This window comes from Panthera onca, chromosome C1, assembly GCF_046562875.1.
Source record: "Panthera onca isolate mPanOnc1 chromosome C1, mPanOnc1 haplotype 2, whole genome shotgun sequence".
NCBI lineage: Eukaryota > Metazoa > Chordata > Mammalia > Carnivora > Felidae > Panthera > Panthera onca.
The window spans coordinates 176,313,774-176,331,302 of NC_138346.1; the positions used below are offsets into that span (position 1 = coordinate 176,313,774).

The 17,529-nt window shown below is 40.7% G+C and overlaps 1 long non-coding RNA gene across 3 annotated transcripts in view; it reads left to right on the forward strand.

Moving 5' to 3' along the window:
• LOC132672651 (uncharacterized) overlaps positions 1-17,529 on the forward strand; it is a 240,514-nt gene that overhangs the window by 52,476 nt on the left and 170,509 nt on the right. The window contains exons 3-6 of one of the 3 annotated variants that reach the window (XR_009607626.2): positions 1,108-1,218; positions 8,097-8,226; positions 13,140-13,270; positions 15,079-15,204. This is a non-coding gene — a long non-coding RNA (uncharacterized LOC132672651). Of the gene's footprint in view, positions 1-1,107; positions 1,219-8,096; positions 8,227-13,139; positions 13,271-15,054; positions 15,205-17,529 lie in introns of all 3 variants that reach the window. The other 2 variants (XR_009607623.2, XR_009607627.2) reach the window with 2 other exon arrangements.

Genomic DNA, 17,529 nt, shown 5'->3' on the forward strand with positions numbered 1-17,529 from the left:
ATGAACATAAGATCAAACGAAATAAACCAGTTGCAGAAAGTGTAAGATTATATTTATATAAATTACAAAAGCAGGTGAAATGAATGTATGATCGTGTAAGTCCGCATGGTGTTCACTCTGTGAGGGCTGGTGACAGAGAGTTGGAACAAAGGAGATTTGGGGGTGAATAGTAATGGCTGCTTCTTCATTGGGTTTGTTCAGTGTATAAAATTCCACTAGCCACACACTTCTGTTGCACTTTTCTGTATGTAGATTATACTTTAACACTGAAAAAGACCCAATAAGTGCTCTTTCTTTATTTCAGGCCTTCTTTACCTCATACCTAACCAATTTATAGATTTCTAGGTATTCTCCTCCACTTTAGTTACCTTGTTTATTACTCCGGAGAATCTGAAACACCAATTTATCCTTTGGGATAGTGGAAAGGACAGCCGAGGTATAGACAAGAGCCCTGTACTTAGAAATGAAGAGCAGAATTTAACTCCACTGTGTACTTATTGTGCAACTAGGGGAAAAGCACTCAATCTTTTTGAATTTTATTGTGTCATCTGGTAAATGGGAAAATAAGTCTTTATCTGTGCATTTGGAGTAAAGACTATCCTTGATAATGAGGAACTGCTCTGTTTTACTCTATACTTCTGTATAGCTCTATACTCCTGTATAGAACTGCCTATGGCGTTCATAACCACCCACAATGATCAAGTTTAACCACATCCGTCTTCTTCCTTCTCTGCCTCCCAGTTTTCCTCTTGGGGAGACAGTATGCATAATGGTGAGGCACATAGACTCTCAGTTCAAACTGTGACTCCATCACTTGTCTCACAGCTTCTCCGTGCCTCATTGGTAAATGAGCCTCATTGGTAAAATATCTACTTCACACTGTTCCTCTAGAGGTTGTGGCAGTCAGCTTCCAAGACAGTCTAGTCTGGGTGTTCCCTGTCTCCTGTGTCCATGCCCTGGTGGAAGGCTCTTCTACACTATAGGAGGGTTGGGCTGTGTGGCCATAACATATGGCATAAAGGAAGGCGTTGCACTTCTGAAATTGAATTATGAAAGACTATGGCTTCTATCTTTGGTGACCTCTCTGTCTTGGATCATTCACTTCAGGGGAAGCCTGCTGCCAGGTCACGTAGCCCCGTGGAGACGCCTGCATGGTGAGGAACTGAGGCCTGCCCAAAACCACAGGAATGATCTTGGATGTGGATCTTCGAGCCCCAGGTAAGTTTGGAAATGACTGCAACCCTGGCTCTCAGCTTCTCTGCAACCTCCAGAAAGACCCTGAGTCGAAATGATCCAGCAACCTGCTCCCAGATGCTTGAGCCTCAGAAACTGATAGTCCGTGCCCTTACAACAGTGAACAGTGCCGGATGCATGCTAAGCATGCAATAAATATTGACTGTCTTTATCATCTGCTTCCTTAAAACTGGCGCTTCCACGTCTATAAAGCTCATTGCTGATGTCCGTGTTTTGTGCTTTGGAACAGTCGGTGCCGATGGATCGAGCATGGACAGTTTACCTTCCTTTCTGTGGCCCCTTTAAATGCCAAACATTAGTAGGTGGTATCTGTCTGAAGAGCAGCAACAGTGTGGCTGGGGAGGGGGGGGTCCCTATGGGCACAGTTCCCCGCCCAGCTCTTTTTCTCAAGGGATCATTCATTCCAGGCTTTGTCTCTTAAAGCCTCAGTGCGCCCTCTGGTCTTTGTGGCACACCCTATCTTCAGGTCTCTTTCTTGCTTTCTCAGTCTCCTCAGATGTGTTGATGATTCAGATTCTCCTTCTTTGGAATGTGGACTTTTGTTCCCTTTTTTGCCATAGTCTCCATAGTTGCAGGGCAACCATTGAGTTGACTGGTGTTTCTAGAAGCAGAGGCAGAGATGGGGTCAGGAGTATAAAAGCTTTACTGAGGGTTGTGTCTGTGAGAGGTAATAGGAAGAGAAGCAGGGTTGGGTAGGGAAAGCCTCAGACTGTGATGTAGATGTGACACCCGGGAAAGGAAAGAAGGGAAGAAACAAGACCAGGCTGGGAGAGCTGCAGATCCAGATCGGAAAAGTCACAGATCCAATGCGAGCTGCAGGGCAAAGAGCCTGAAAGACGAGTCCCAGTCCAGGCTGACATGGCCAGGCCCTGGTACCTTTGCCATGCTCAGTCAGCAGTGAGGGCTCCCTGGAAATGATAGGACTTCAGCTTAAAAGCTAAGATGGATCCTAAAGGAGCTAATGGCTGGAGCCTGTCGGCTCACTGCTCCTGACAGCTGAATGGCAGGTTCTTTCTTGAAGGGAGGTCCGAGAGGTGCACTTGCATGGCTGCTGTAGCCATCTTCATTCCCATGGGCCAGGCCTGGCCTCCTGGATCCCCATCCTGTGTCAAACACCTGAGCCTCCAGATTGCTTGGAAAGGAGATCAACTGGCCCTGAATACAGTGTCAATATGAAAAAAAAAAGGGGGCTCATAGGAGTGAGGTGAGAATTAATGATCTCTCGGGCAACATAAAAGGACCCACTGGGGTTTGGTAGAAATCAATTGTCGTTTTCACGGAGCATATACTAAAAGCTCTGGACTGTGTAAGTATTTCCTGTAGGAAACCCCAAACTATAGAATCATAAAGTTGGAAGGTACTTGAATACCCAGGTAATTCTCCCTTTCACGAGCAAGAATTCCTTGTAGAGCATTCCATATAGGTTCAATATCCTCTTGCATATGTCCAGTGATGGTGAGCTTATCTCTTTAGTCATCTCTTTTGTTGCTGAACTGCTCTCGTTGGTAGAATCTTCCCTCTTCTGTAGAATTCCGAATGCTCCCGCCATCTTTAAGTTTTGAAGCCACTTTAATAAGACTACCTCCTCTCTCCTTTATTAATCCTTTAGATATTTGAAGACAGTTGTCATTGTTTCTGAAATACCATGAGAGAAAAGAAGCTACTGGAGCCTCTGATTCCCCAGCTGTAAAACAATGGGGTCCGACTGTTCTCGATCACTAGGGTTTCGTTATGACCTAAAAGTCTATGAAGCCATGAAAACTTCATGGAAAAATTCTCAAATAAAAGAGAAATCCACATAAATTAAAAGATGATGTGCTCTCTCTGAAGTGTTTGTTGTACATTTCCTCTGGAGTACGTTGGGACTCAGGAATAGTGGGACCATCCGTTGAGCCATTGCTCATTTATGTTGAAATAAAACAGGCTCTGGCTAATTAGAAGCATGCTTCTCAAGATGAAACAATACAAGCTTTCCAACATTTCCCCACCATTAGCAATTCCTGATGTTGACTGGGCATGTTAATATAACCCCCCACTCTACATCAGGAAAAAAAAAATAAAGCAGGCATGATGATTCACAGCACAAGAAAGAATTCTTTATACTTACACTCAGCCAGCTCACACGAATGCACTAGGCACTCACTGTGCACTGGTATCTGTGCTAAGTTTCTGCACCTATATTATATTATTTTTTTCTGCACATAAATTATTTTATTTTATCCTCACAAGAATATAATGAGGTAGATTTTTATCAATTCCACATTCCCAGCTGAAAAAAATCTGAGCCTCAGAGTAATCAAGTGACTTGTTCAAGGTTGCCTAGATGGTAAATGGATGAAGTAGGACCGTCGGGCATGAACTCCAGTGCTCTGCCCACTCTCCCAGCTACGGGGAAACTTCTTGATAAAAGACCATGCCTGTGTAGGTGGAATATGCAGCTGTTTTAATGTCGGTTGCCCCAGAGGCATACCCTGAAATTAGGGTTTAGGTGAAAGTGGTTTATTATCAGAGGATAAAGAGATACCAAAAGAGGATGGTAAAGGGAGTCAGAGAAGAAAAGGCAGCCAATCAATTGTGCATCATCGAACCAGCTATCACCGTGGGCTGGTGGAACTAAACTCTGCTGGGGAAATTCTGAGAGCCCTTGTAGGATACAGGACACAGAGTTAACCCTCCCAAGGGGGGAGGGCCTGGAGTGTTTATAAACCAGCTCTGTCAGTCATTGGTTGAGGTCTTCTCCTAGCAGATAGTAATTTCTTGGCACTGACTACCTGCAAGCAGGTAGACAAAACATGCTTTAGAAGCCTGAGAAAGACCTCAAGCGGAGAAATTTGGGAGCTGGCAATTAGAGGTTGGGATAGAGTACACTGAAGTAACGGGCAAGAGGATATGGCAGAGCCCTGATAGCACGTGGTATAACACATAAGTGCCAATACTTCGTAATCTGTCAGTAAACGTATCTTGACCACCTACTGTGTGGAATAGCACAAGGGTGAACCACAGATATGGACCTGCTTTCATGTGGCTTAGCATCCGAGGAGGAAGGCAGAAATAAGTTATTCTAAATAAATATAAAATAATTAAAGTGTGCTAACTCCTGGGCAGGAGAAGCTAAAAGCCCCGCTTTAGCGAAGTCTTGCTACAAAAAAACAAAAAAAAATTAAAAGAACCCACAAAACACCTCCCTCATTCAGGGTTACTCTTTGTCTCCTTTTACCTCTGACCCTATTTCTTTTCTCCTTATTCAAGCCAAATTCCCTAAAACGGTGTGTTTAGAGTCTGTATTCTCCCGTGAACTATGAGATCCTCTGGGGATAGACCATTTTTAAAAAATTTTTAATTGTATTATGTAGTATTCAATGTATAAAAATATATGGATTTGGGCACCAGCCAAGATGGAGTAAGTTCACTCTAGCCTCTCTTTTTCACTGATTACAGCTAATAACTTGTGACAGATTAAAAAAACAGGATTTAAAGACTCTGAACATTAACAACAGCAGGCAGATTGGGAGGGAGGTCCATTGTTGAATAATGACCTATAATTGGGGTGTGGTTAGGGTTTTTCCTTCTTATCTCTCCCAGTTTTGACCTAAAGGTAGGTCAGAGTTCCATACTGCAGAGTAGGGACTTATACCAAAATTCTGAAAAAATTCCCCTGTGTTATAACCAAAGGACTGAGAGTAGGGGCCTCCTATGAGCTGGAGAGTATAGGAGAATAGTCCTACTTTTTTTTTTTTTTTTTTGGCTTTTTTCTTTCGTCCTTGTTCTTCCCTGAGGCAGGCTCCATTTGGGCAGCTGCATGATAGCAATAGTGATCATGGTGTGGACATCTGAGTCCCCTTGTCTTTCTGGCCAAATAAACGGGAAAAAGGACCCCCCTGGCCGAAAGAACATAGAGGAAATCCTGGTTCTTTCCCTCCCCGTTTCTCAAAGAACCTTGTCATGAGGGTAGGCCCATCTCTATAGAACTTCTCAATAGCACAAGGAGAACCCTGATTTTCTAGCCAGAGGACTCAGAAAGGGAGTCCTCTGGTTTCCATGGAAACCGAAGAGTGTGTGGGAGATCATGGAAGGAAGAGTTCTGGAAAAGGGGATCCCTGAGTCTGTGTATAAACTGACACAAATCGCTAACCTACCCCTGAGATGCAATGAAACAGCAAAGGCTTTGAAAACAGAACTCATGTTGAAACCACCACCCACGGATGGTGAGCTAGAACGTGTGGTGCGACCTGATTCCCTCCTAAAACAACAAATTGACATTCATTAGAGGATTTTAGCAAGACCTAGAACCTCACAACAAAATACTCAAAATGTCTAGGACTTAATAAAAAATTACTTTACATATAAAGGACGAAGAAACTCTGGCCCACTTTTAAGGGAAAAGACAATAGTCACCAACCCAGAGATAACCCTGATATTGGAATTATTAAACAGAGAATTTAAGGCACCTGATGAGAGCTGTTCTCTATGAGGTAAAAGTGACTACTTTGGAAATAAGTGGTAAGGTAGAAGCTTATAACAGACAAAAAGAAATGATAATTGAGAAGCAGATCAAACTGAAATGCCCAGTAACTGAATTACATTATTCACTGTAGAGTCTCAATTTCACAATGGAAGGAACAGAGGAAAGAGGGAAAAGGTAGAAAAAAATTAAGAGTCTCAGGAACATTTTGGAGACAAAGAATATGTATAATATAGTTAGAAGCAAAACAATAAAATGAATACCTAAGCACCCATAACCAACTTTAAGAACTGGAATGGTATCAATTCTAGAATTCTAGTATTCTCTTCTTATCGTTCTTTTATTTCCATTCTTCCATCACATATGTATTTATTCTCTCAATAATTTATTTCAAAATCATTTTTGTTATATTACAGAGTTTAATGATTTGAAACTTGCTTTACAGCGTAATGTCTAAGATTCATCTATGTCATAATCTGTAGCAAGTTAATTTTCATTATTCTGTAATATGTGTGTAACTGCCACAGTTTACATGCCCTTTTCCTATAGATTAGAATTGTGTTACTCATTTACTCATTTATTTATTTTTCCATTACAAGCATGGCTGCCCTGATTATTCTTTTGCCTGTTTTCTGGTACCCATTTACATCTCTAGGAGTGGAACTGCTTCTGGACCATAGGCTATGCAGATACTTGATTTTATAAAACAATGTCAACTATTTGTCATAACAATTTACATTCTCTTTTGTATCCTCACCAACCGATATCAAACTTAGTGATTTTTTTGTTAGTGTGGTAAGTGAATATCATATCACAATTTGCATTTTCCGGACTTCTAAAAAGTTGAATCTCTTTTCAAATATTTTTTGCCGTGTAAGTGTGACTTTGTGTGTGTGTGAAATGCCAATTCATAACTTTTGCCCACTTTTTCTTTTGGGTTATTTGGTTTTCCTAATTAATTCTAGAGGTTATTTTTGTATTCTATACACTAATATTTTGCCACTTAAAAGTTTTACAAATATGATCTCCCAGTTTGTGGCTTGTTTTTTCACTTTCTTTATGGTATCTTGATAGAATGAAGTCTCTGATTTCAATACAGTTGGATATACCAGGTTTTTTTCTTTCATATTAGCATTTTTTGGTGTCTTATTTAAGAAATGTTTTTTACTCCATGCTTGTAAAGCTAGTCTCCTCTACAATCCAGTACAAAGTTTTGCCTGTCATATACATCTTTAATCCATTTGGAATTGATTTTTAGGTACAGTATGTAGGAAGGATCCTAATGTCATTTTTGCCTGTTTGGATATTGAATTGTCCTGGCACCATTGAACGAATAAATACTCTTTTCTCAAGTAGGTTGTGATGCCCCTCTGTCAGATATCAATTTTTCATATATGTGCAGCCCTGTTCTGTGAATCTCTTTTCTAATCCTATGATTGGTTTGTCTGTACCTATACCAATACTGTACTGTCTTCGTTAACAAGCTTTATAGTAAATCTTTATATCTGATAGAAGACATCCTTTCACTTTGGAAGTGTTTGGCTGTTTCTTGGCCTTTGCTCTTTCACATACATTTTATTTTTGTTTATTTTTTTATTGTATTCAGAAACACTTTTTTTTGAAAAAAGATACTCTATGCTATGCATTTCAAGCTTCTACTTCCTTTTTTTTTTTTTTTTTTTTTTTTTAGAATCAGGGAGTCAGCTTCCTCAGAACATTCTAATGGGATTTTAACTGCAAGTGTCTTAAATCTATAGATCAGTTTGGAGATAATTAACATATTTAAAATAATCTCTCTTTATGAGTACATTGTATCTTTCCATTAATTCAAATCTTCATTTAAATTATATTTCCAAGATCCTTAGCATTTTCTTATTGTTATATGTGAGTCTTTTATATATTCTGGAGGTTGAAAGGGATGAAATGAAATTGTATATATTGATCTTAGAAGCAGCCACATTTTAAAATTATCTTAATATTTCTAAGAATTGGTCCATAGGTTCTTTTAGGTTTTCCAGAGATAGTTATATAATTTTCTAATATGACGGTCATTTTTCTTTTTATTCCCCTAGACCTAATTATTTTTGTGTCTTACCCTCGTCTGATGTCTCTAAGGAGCCAGGTTTTGCTCCTTTGAGAACTGTGGGCTATTTAGCGCCTCAGGCTAAGAGAAAGAACAAGAGAAAAATCATAGGATCTGCACATGTCTTTTTCATCCAGGGGAATGATAAGATTACTTTCACTTAGAATATTTTGAAAGGATGATGGAAAACAGAGTTATGTTTTAATTACTTTCCAAATCATGCTCATTGAACATATTAATTGCACTCATATTATGTCAAATCAAGGGTTATTAGATATCATTATTTCCATTTTCCAGATGAAAACATTGAAACTAAAGAATGAAACACGTGCTGGTCAAAGTCACAGCTCTCTGAAGTATTAGAGCTGCAACTTGAACCCAGTCTGTCTGGATAATTCCAGTAAGCCAGGCTCAGTCAAAACTTGAGGTGAGTAGAGGGAGAGGCAAAGAATACCCCTGAATTTCTAGTTAGAACCATAGAGCGCCCTGGGGCATGGTTAGCAGGGTCGAGAAAGTCATGGAAGGTTTGTGGGGGGGCTGGAGTAAATGAGCTTGATTCCTGAGTCATTTTCCTTTCAAGAGGAGACCCATTTCTCCTTCATGGTCCAGTTCACAGGTGATTCAATTTTTTGTTGTTGCTGTTAATATATGGAGAAGATCATTTTGTTAGAAATGTACTTAGCAGTTTGAGAGAAGCGCACACGGTCCTCTTTATGCTACTTTGTGGCTTGACCCTGTGGCTGGCTGTTCATAAATGCCCCTTTCAGCCAGCCAACAATAGCCACTGTGAGTCCTCAGCTACACCTAGTCCATCCTAGTCCAAGGTCCACAGCTATGGAATTCACTATCAGAGCAAATTGAAATGAATCCAAACCTCCATTTAGGATGCTCTGACATATTTCTTGCTTTGGGGGGAAGTGGTGGAGGGAAGCCCTATTAACAGCTCTATCAAAAAAACAAAAAAAAAAAGACTTTTTCTTAAGTCTCCCCTAAAGCTATTTCATCCAGAAATCTGGGACCTCCCCAGGAGTATAAATCTGTAACAGCGGTCTTTTTAAGACTCTTATTTAATCAGAACCATCCTTCCATAATGCAAGGGGCACCAGCTCTATCAGTCAACATCCCAGCTAGAAACAGATGACACTCTCCAACTGAATGATTTGAGGATGGTTTTCAAAAAGAAATATTCATGATGGTATAGTCAAGGGATGCTAGAGTCCCCCGGGGCTAGTAACAGGAACTGATTAGAGGCTTATGCTATGAAGCTTGAGAAGAAGAAGCTAAGTTGTCAGAACCTAGAGAGGAACATCTTAGTAGAGGATCCCTGACAGGACCTGTGGCTTTCAGATCAAGGACATAGCCAACCTGACGTGATCTGTCATGAAAATAGCCTAAAGAATAAATACCTAATCTCACCTTCCTTCTGTCTTCTGCTCTCTTGTCTCCCTTTGGCTGAACCCATGGAAGCCATTGATCATGGGAACTTGTTGATGGGTTAATAAAGCCAGTGTCCAGGAGCACAGTGCAGGTTGGAGAATGGTGGAAAGTAAATATAATGGTCCAGTTGGAAGAAATTTGGCAATGGCCACCACCTTTGCCCTTCAGCACCCCCTCTTGTCTTTGTCCAGGTGAAAGATCGATTCCCTCAACACAGATGGCACAAAAATCCCATCAGGTACCATAATGTCCCATGGGGGTCTCAGTTTGATGAAATTCCTATCTGAAGCCTGAAAGAATTCTGGCCATCACCAGGTTTTTAAGGAAAGACTGTGGGTAGAAATAAAAGGGGGGGGGGCGGGGGACAAGAAAAATATTAATTAAGGAAAACATGCAGATATAACCTCAGCTTTCATATAAGTCTCATGAGGCCTATGTCAATAATTGTAGCTGCCTTCTTCCACTGCCATTTGCATTTCCATTACTCGCTGCCAATTCCTCAGCTGGGTGACATTGTTTATCTATTGAAGTAACCCAAATCTTTATTCTTATGAGATGTAAGTCCTAGAAAATCCTGTTTTGGATTGCCCTTGTTTTCCACTGAACAGAACTGTTGGAGAATAAGATATACCCCAATGAATCCCCTACAGACACAGTTCTATTTACCACCATTGTGTAATAGCATCTCAATTTCCCTCTGGTAATTGGACTTAAATATCCTTGCTGGGGCAATGATACCCTTCTTTAACTATTGGTTCAGCAACATGAGTAGCCCAGAAAATATGAGGAACTGGTAGTCTCAGTACTGTCTAATTCAACGTTAATAGAACTTTACTCTGATGAAAGTGTTGCTCCCTTAGGACAGTAGTAACCCCAAACCTATTGAACCCAAGATAATGGTTTCGCAAGCAAAAATTTCTCCATAGGAGGTTGTGTCCAACATAGTGTCAAAAGTGAGCCCTTGTTAGGCCATTTCATCATTCTCTCAAGCCAATTATATATGAATAATGGGACACATGGTAAGACTAGTAAAGTCTGTAAATGGAAACCCTGTGTTATACTTCCTTTGTTATAAAATGTTTTCACTAATTGGAAGCAATGATACATAGGACATTGTAGCAATGGGTAAAGTATTCTGTAAGGCCACAAAAGGTAGAACTGTCTTAAGGATGTAAGCAGGGAAGGGAAATCTTTCTCTAGGAATTGTGTCTATTCTTGTTAGAATAAATACTGCTCCCTCCGTGATGAAATGATGGATTCAAGGTAATCAACCAGCTACTGGATAACCAGCTGATCCCCCAGAAATAGTGCTGTATCAGGAGCTCAGAAATGGCTCTGCTGTTTCCAGGCTGGGTGCTCACCAGTGACAGATTAGATTTAGTCAAAACATTTTGTATCCAGAGATAATGCACATTCTAAAAATACCGTTCTCCATGTGAAAAAACTGAAGCACACACACACACACACACATGCACACACACACACACATACATACTATGGGATTAAAACAATAGCAAATTCAAATCAATCCAAGTAAAGCCCAGGTTGGTTTGTAGGGCTTTTTATTTCATCACATATTTTCCTAGCATCATCTATGTGCTGATGGCTCTTTGTAGAGCAGGGGATACAGAAGTGAAAATTGTAACTTCTAGGCCCTAAAATACCAAAGCAGTTTCTAAAATATAAAAGTCGCCATAAATGAAACATGTGCAAACGCAAGAAAGAAATTGATTATTCCTGATGGTGTAAGGGAAGACATTAGCCTCAGACCCAAATGTTGGATAATGGCAAGATTTTCTAAAAGGTAAGGAAAAGTACGGTATTTCAGGAAGAGGGAAGCACTTTTGCAGTGTCATTGAGGCATAAGCATGAGATACCTCCCACCCTGATAATGCCAAAGCTTTCAGTTTGGTTGTGCCTTTGGAACACGTGACCATACAAAAAGCAGTTGGGGAAGTATGGCTCGATTTATGAAGGCTTTGATGATGGAAGGCCTGTTCCGTGGAAGGCCTTGCGAACTGGGAAGTACTTCTGTCTTTGCCCAGGAGTAGGAAAGCACTGAAGGGTTTACAGCAAGGCAGTAACATGATCTATATTGTATGTTAGAAAGCACACCTGTAGAGGGATAATGATACAGGGCTAATAGGAGCTTATTAATTCAAGAGAGGGAAGCAATGATGCTGACCTGATTAGAGTGTTTACAAGGTTTTTGTAAACGAGACATAGAGACATAAGAGATCCTTATGACTTGGGAACAGATTGGATGAAAGGTAAGTGAAAACCAGCAATTGATTAATTAATTAATTAATTATTTTATTTATATTGAGCTGTACCTGACACACAATGTTACATTAGTTTTTGGTGTACAACATAGTGATTCCACAACTTTATATGTTACACTGCACTCACTACATGTGTGGCTTCCCTCAGTCACCATATAACACTATTGTAATACCGTTGACTATATTCCCTTTGTTATACCCTTCTTCCCCGTGACGTTTTCATTCCATAACTGGAAGCCAGTACCTTCTATTCTCCTCCACCCACTTTGCAAGAAAGGAAGACTTTTAAGTGTCTCCTGTGGTTAGGACTTAAATGGCTGGTTTGGTGATGATGCCATTCGCACAAGACACAGGAAATAAAAGTTGGGGAAAAGAAATTTAGTTTCAATAAGCAGAATTAAGTTCCTGTAAGAGATGGAGATTATGTCTTGTATAGTTTGGTAAGTATTTTTTAATTTAATTTATTTTTTTTAGTTTATTTATTTATTTTGAGAGAAAAAGAAAGAGCACAAGCAGGGGAGGGGCAGAGACAGAGAGAGAATCCCAATCAGGCTTCACATGGTCAATGCAGAGCCCAATGTGGGGCTTGAACTCATGAACTGTGAGATCATGATGTGAGCCGAAATCAAGAGTTGGATGCCCAACCAACTGAGCCACCCAGGCGCCCCTAAAGGAGTTTGAAGTAGAGCTATGTGTCTGGAATATAGAATCAGGTTCAGAATAGAAACCATAGGTTATAAAGTTAAGAGCATTTTGGTAGTAGTTGAAATGATGAATGAAGATGAAATATTTTAGTAACAGTGTGCAGAGTAGAAAATCCTGTGTCTCCCCCTCTATGCTCTAAGCTCCATGGGACAGAATTGTCTACAAATTCCTGGTTACCTAGAACACAATGCTTGATACAAAGAAAATACTCAAAAATATCCTTAAATGAGGAGTGAGAAAGGAATAAACCGAACAAGAATGAAGTGGATGAAATCTAGGGAACACCAATATTTAAGAGAAGAGCAAGGGAAACAGTGAGAAGCTCTGAGAAAAAGTGGCCAAAGAGATAGAAAAACAAAACAAGAGGTGCCTGGGTGGCTCAGTTGGTTAAGCTTCCAACTTCAGCTCAGGTCATGATCTCATGGTTCATGGGTTTGAGCCCTGTGTCAGGCTCTGTGCTGACAGCTCAGAGCCTCGAGCCTGCTTCAGATTCTGGGTCTCCCTCGCTCTTTGCCCCTCCCCCACTTGCACTCTGTCTCTGTCTCAAAAATAAAATAAAAACATTAAAAACAATTTTTAAAAAAAAAAGAAAAAACAAAAGCAAGAATAGTACTTTAAAAGTCCAAGTCCAAGTAGGACAGTGAAAAGAAAGGAATGGCCAAGAAGGTCAAATGCTGCCAAGATGTCAAATAAGATAAAGGCAGGAATATGCACAGTGGGACTGGTGATCAGGAGAGAGAAAGAAGGGCCAGCTTGCAGTGGATTTAAAAGTAGATGGGAACACAAAAATAATTTCAAAATAGATGAAAGACCTAAATGTGAGACAGGAAACCATCAAAATCCTAGAGGAGAAAATAGGCAACAACCTCTTTGACCGTGACCACAGTAACTTCTTATATGACATGTCTCTTCAAAGGCAGGGGAAACAAAAGCAAAAATGACTATTGGGACCTCATCAAGATAAAACCTTCTGCACAGTGATAGAAATAATCAACAAAACCAAAAGGCAACCGACGGGATGGGAGAAGATGACATATTGGATAAAGGGTTAGTATCCAAAATCTATAAAGAATGTATCAAACTCAACACCCAAAAAGCCCAAATAATCCAGTGACGAAATGGCCAGAAGACATGAATAGACATTTCCAAAGAAGGTATCCATATGTCTAACAGACACATGCTAAGCTGCTCAATATCACTCATCATCAGAGAAATACAAATCAAAACCACAATGAGATACCACGTCACACCTGTCAGAATGGCTAAAATCAACAACTCAGGAAACAGATGTTGGCGAGAATGGGGAGAAAGGGGAGCCTCTTGCACTGTTGGTGGGGATGCTAACTGGTGCAACCACTTTGGAAAACAGTGTGGAGTTTCCTCAAAAAATTAAAACTAGAACTACCCTACGGCCCAGCAATTACACTACTAGGTATTTATCCAAAGGATACAAAAATGCTGATTTGAAGGGGCACATGCACCCCAGTGTTTATAGCAGTGCCATCAACAATAACCAAATTATGGAAAGGGTCCAAATGTCCATTGACTGATGAGTAGATTAAGAAGGTGTGGTATAATATACAATGGAATACTACTTGGCAATCAAAAAAATATGAAATCTTGTCATTTGCAACAAAGTGGATGGAGTTAGAGTGTATTATGCTAAGCAAAATAAGTCAGGCAGAGAAAGACAAATATCATATGATTTCACTCATATGTGGAATTTAAGAAACACAACAGATGAACATCAGGGAAGGGAAGGAAAAATAAAATAAAAACAGAGAGGGAGGCAAACCATAAGATACTCTTAAATCCAGAACAAACTGAGGGTTGCTGGAGAGGAAGTGGGTGGAGGGATGGGTTAAATGGGTGATGGTCATTAAGGAGGGCACTTGTTGGGATGAGCATTGAGTATTATATGTAAGTGATGAATCACTAAATTCTACTCCTGAAACCAATACTACACTGTATGTTCACTAACTTGAATTTACAAAAAAATGAATGAGGGATGAGAAAATGGAGCCAGAGAAAGAAAGAAAAGTTCTTGAGAAAATTAGATGAAAGAAAGAAAAGAAAGAAAAATAGATAAAAGACAAAGGAAGATTCAGGAGCAGGATTTAATTTTTCATTATTTTTTTGTTGGTCCTCGTCTTCAAAAAAAAAATGTGATTTCTTTTGGGTGCATAAGACTGATGAGGGTTATAAGTTATTTGGGTGCATAAGACTGATGATGATGTGCCACAGGAGGAAGGGAAAGGTTGTACCTTAAACTGGAGGTTATTGATGAAGCAAGATTTCAGGAGAGACTTAACCAGACGTTGGAGGAAATGGTTGTAATTTTCCATTTTAGCGGCAGCTGGAAGGACCTTCATAGTCACCTTCATTTTGGATTTTGGAAAGACCTGGCTCGAGATTCCTCTTGTCTCTCTGGACTTTTCCATGGGTTTCTATGCCCGGTTTCCATCAGCTGCTGCAGCTCAGGATGTATCCTGGCTGGAGTAGGGAAGAAAGGAAATTGAGGAAGACTTTGGTGAGAGGGATCCAGCATCTGCTCGCCTCTGGGAGCTGACTCAGATGCTCAGCATCTCCCCACACCCAGCTTGTTGTGCTCGGGTTTTGTGCTTTCCTGTGGAGTCCTCTTTATTTTTCCCCCTGAATCAGAGTGGGTTGGGAAATATAAACACAGGAATCATGACAAACTTGTCCATGTGGGAAAGAAAAGATGTCACTGCAGTTTTAGTGGAACGTCTGGGTAGCAGTTACAGCAGAGAAAGAACGAGAGGGCTTCATTAGGACAAAAACCTTTAATCCTTTTTTCTTCTTTTTTTCAGTAAACAAATGTTCTTTGGTCTTAGGTGGAAATTCAGAGATGAAAAGGCCAAGTTTCCTGTCCTCAAGAAATTGCTGGTGTGATCAGGTCGAGTTGTAAAAATATGATCCACCAAGAACCAAGATCCCCTGGAGAGGAAGCCAATTTGCAGGTAAGTTATGTACATCCCCTCCCACCCCAGCTTGAGAACTGGGGATCCGGGGACAAATGACAAGAGAAGTCTGTTTGGCGGAAGGAAGTTTCAGCACGCGTAGAGTGGGGTGACTGATTTTTCGGCAGCAGCTGAAATAAAAAGAATAGAAGAAAAAAAGCAGAAGTGAAAAAGACTCTTACTTCTTCATTCAATATTTATGGGCCTCCTACTATGGGCCAGGCATGGGTGAAAAGCCTTGCATGACATGTATGGGGAGGGAGTGATATCTCCCTTGTGCAAACTCAGAAAAATCTCACAGTATCTGGCCCACTGATCCTCATCCTGGGATCCCTAGACCTCCAGAAGTCCAAGAAGGGAGTCATGATGGATCCATGGTTATTTTAAATGTCTAAACCTGAACTGAAGGTATTTCAGTATGACCGAGTATGGAAGGGAGGGTGGGAGTGGCTGTTGCAAGATGTGAAAGAGGCCATTCCCCCTCTGAAGAATGAAATACTTCTAGTTCTCCAAGATGTCACACTTTGGGTGTGTGACACGCATTACATCCCTTATGCCTTCTTCCTAGGCAATTCTGAGTCCTTTAAGACTTGGAGCAGGTGCCATGTTATCAGGCCCTGGCAAGATCATGTTTCTCTTCCATATCCCATACACCTAGCGTTTTCCCTGTCAAAACCTTGATCACTCCCAGTATATTGGAACTGTTCCCATTGGTGTTCCCCGTAAGACTGCAAGACCCCCAGCCATGGGATTATCTGTGACTCCGGGCCCAAACTCCAGCATCCAGCATATGTTCCACCTAACATAATGCCCAGCTCATGGAGGTGCTTTATAAACACATGTTTCCTGAAGTTATAGCCAGAGAAAGAGCAAGAGGGTTTCATCTGCCTAAAAATTTTACTTCTGCCTTTTTCCTTTCTTTCAGTTTCCTTTCAGCTGCTGTAAAAGACCCAGCCACCTCACCTCACACTTTGTGTGTTCAAACTTCATTTTCCAGCACATATTTCTCCTTTTTGTCTTAGAACCCTTAGTTCTCAGAGCTGGGGGACCATGTAACTCATCCTGCAAAATATCTTCCTCTTCAGAAGAACTTGGCCTGACACTGCACGGGGCAGTGGAAAGAGTGCCAGCCAGAGGAACCAAGAGGTACTTTCTGGATCTGGCTCTGTCACTGATTCATTCAGTGGCCTCTACTGCTTACTTGCCTTCTTGGAGCTTTACCTCTTTTGTAAAAAGAAGGAGTGAGCGGGGATGGATACCAGGTGGGAAGTAGCATAGTATGGGGAAACAGACAGGAAGATTGTGGAATCACATACGTCTGGGGTAGGATCCCCCTACCCCACATGTCCTCTTTGTCGGTAACTTTCCTGAATCAACGCCTCCTGTGTGAAAAGGGAATGAGGATCCCTGGCTCTTTAAGCCATCGTGAGACTATGCGGGCAAATGTACAAAGTGCCTGTCATATGGTAGCTAATGAACAAATCACATTAAGTGTCTTCACCTCCAGGGGTCTTCCCATTTTCATATTTTCGTATTCTAGATTTATATACACAATCAGTCTCAGTCAACATTCTGCCTCCCCTCATATAGTTATGAAAATACTTTATCCGCTTAACCTTTTCTTATTCATCCACTTAAAAATACTTATTCCAGGGATGCCTGAGTAGCTCAGTCATTTGAGTGCGGGACACTTGATTTTGGCTCAGGTCATGATCCCAGGGTCGTAAGATTAAGCCCCATGTTGGCTCTGCCCAGAGTGTGGAGCCTGCTTAAGATTCTCTCTCTTTCCACTACTCAAGTGTGCACATGCACATGCATTCTCTGTCTCATCTCTCAAACCAGGAAACTCTTACCTATAGAGAAAAAGCTGAAGGTTCCTGGAGGGGATGTGTGGGTGGGGATGGGTACGATAGGAGATGGGGATTACGGAGTGCACTTGTTGTGATGAATACCGGGTGTTGTACGAAATTGTTGAATCACTATATTGTACACCTGAAACTAATGTAACACTGTATGTTAACGAACTGGAGTTTAAATAAAAACTGGAGGAGAAAAAATTTAAAAAGATAAAAATACTCCATTTATTCATTCAATATTTTAATAACTCACTTGGGAAAAAAAAAAATCCTACCTCTGCTCTCTAAGTATTGGCTAAGTGATCCTAGAGTAGTGGTCCTCAAAATTTTTGGTCTCAAGAACCCATTACACTATAGAAAATTGTCAAGGAACCCCAAGAACTTTTGTTTACGTGGGATGTATTTATTGAGATTAGACATTAGAACTGAGTGGGGTGCCTGGAAGGCCCAGTAAGTTAAGTGTCTGACT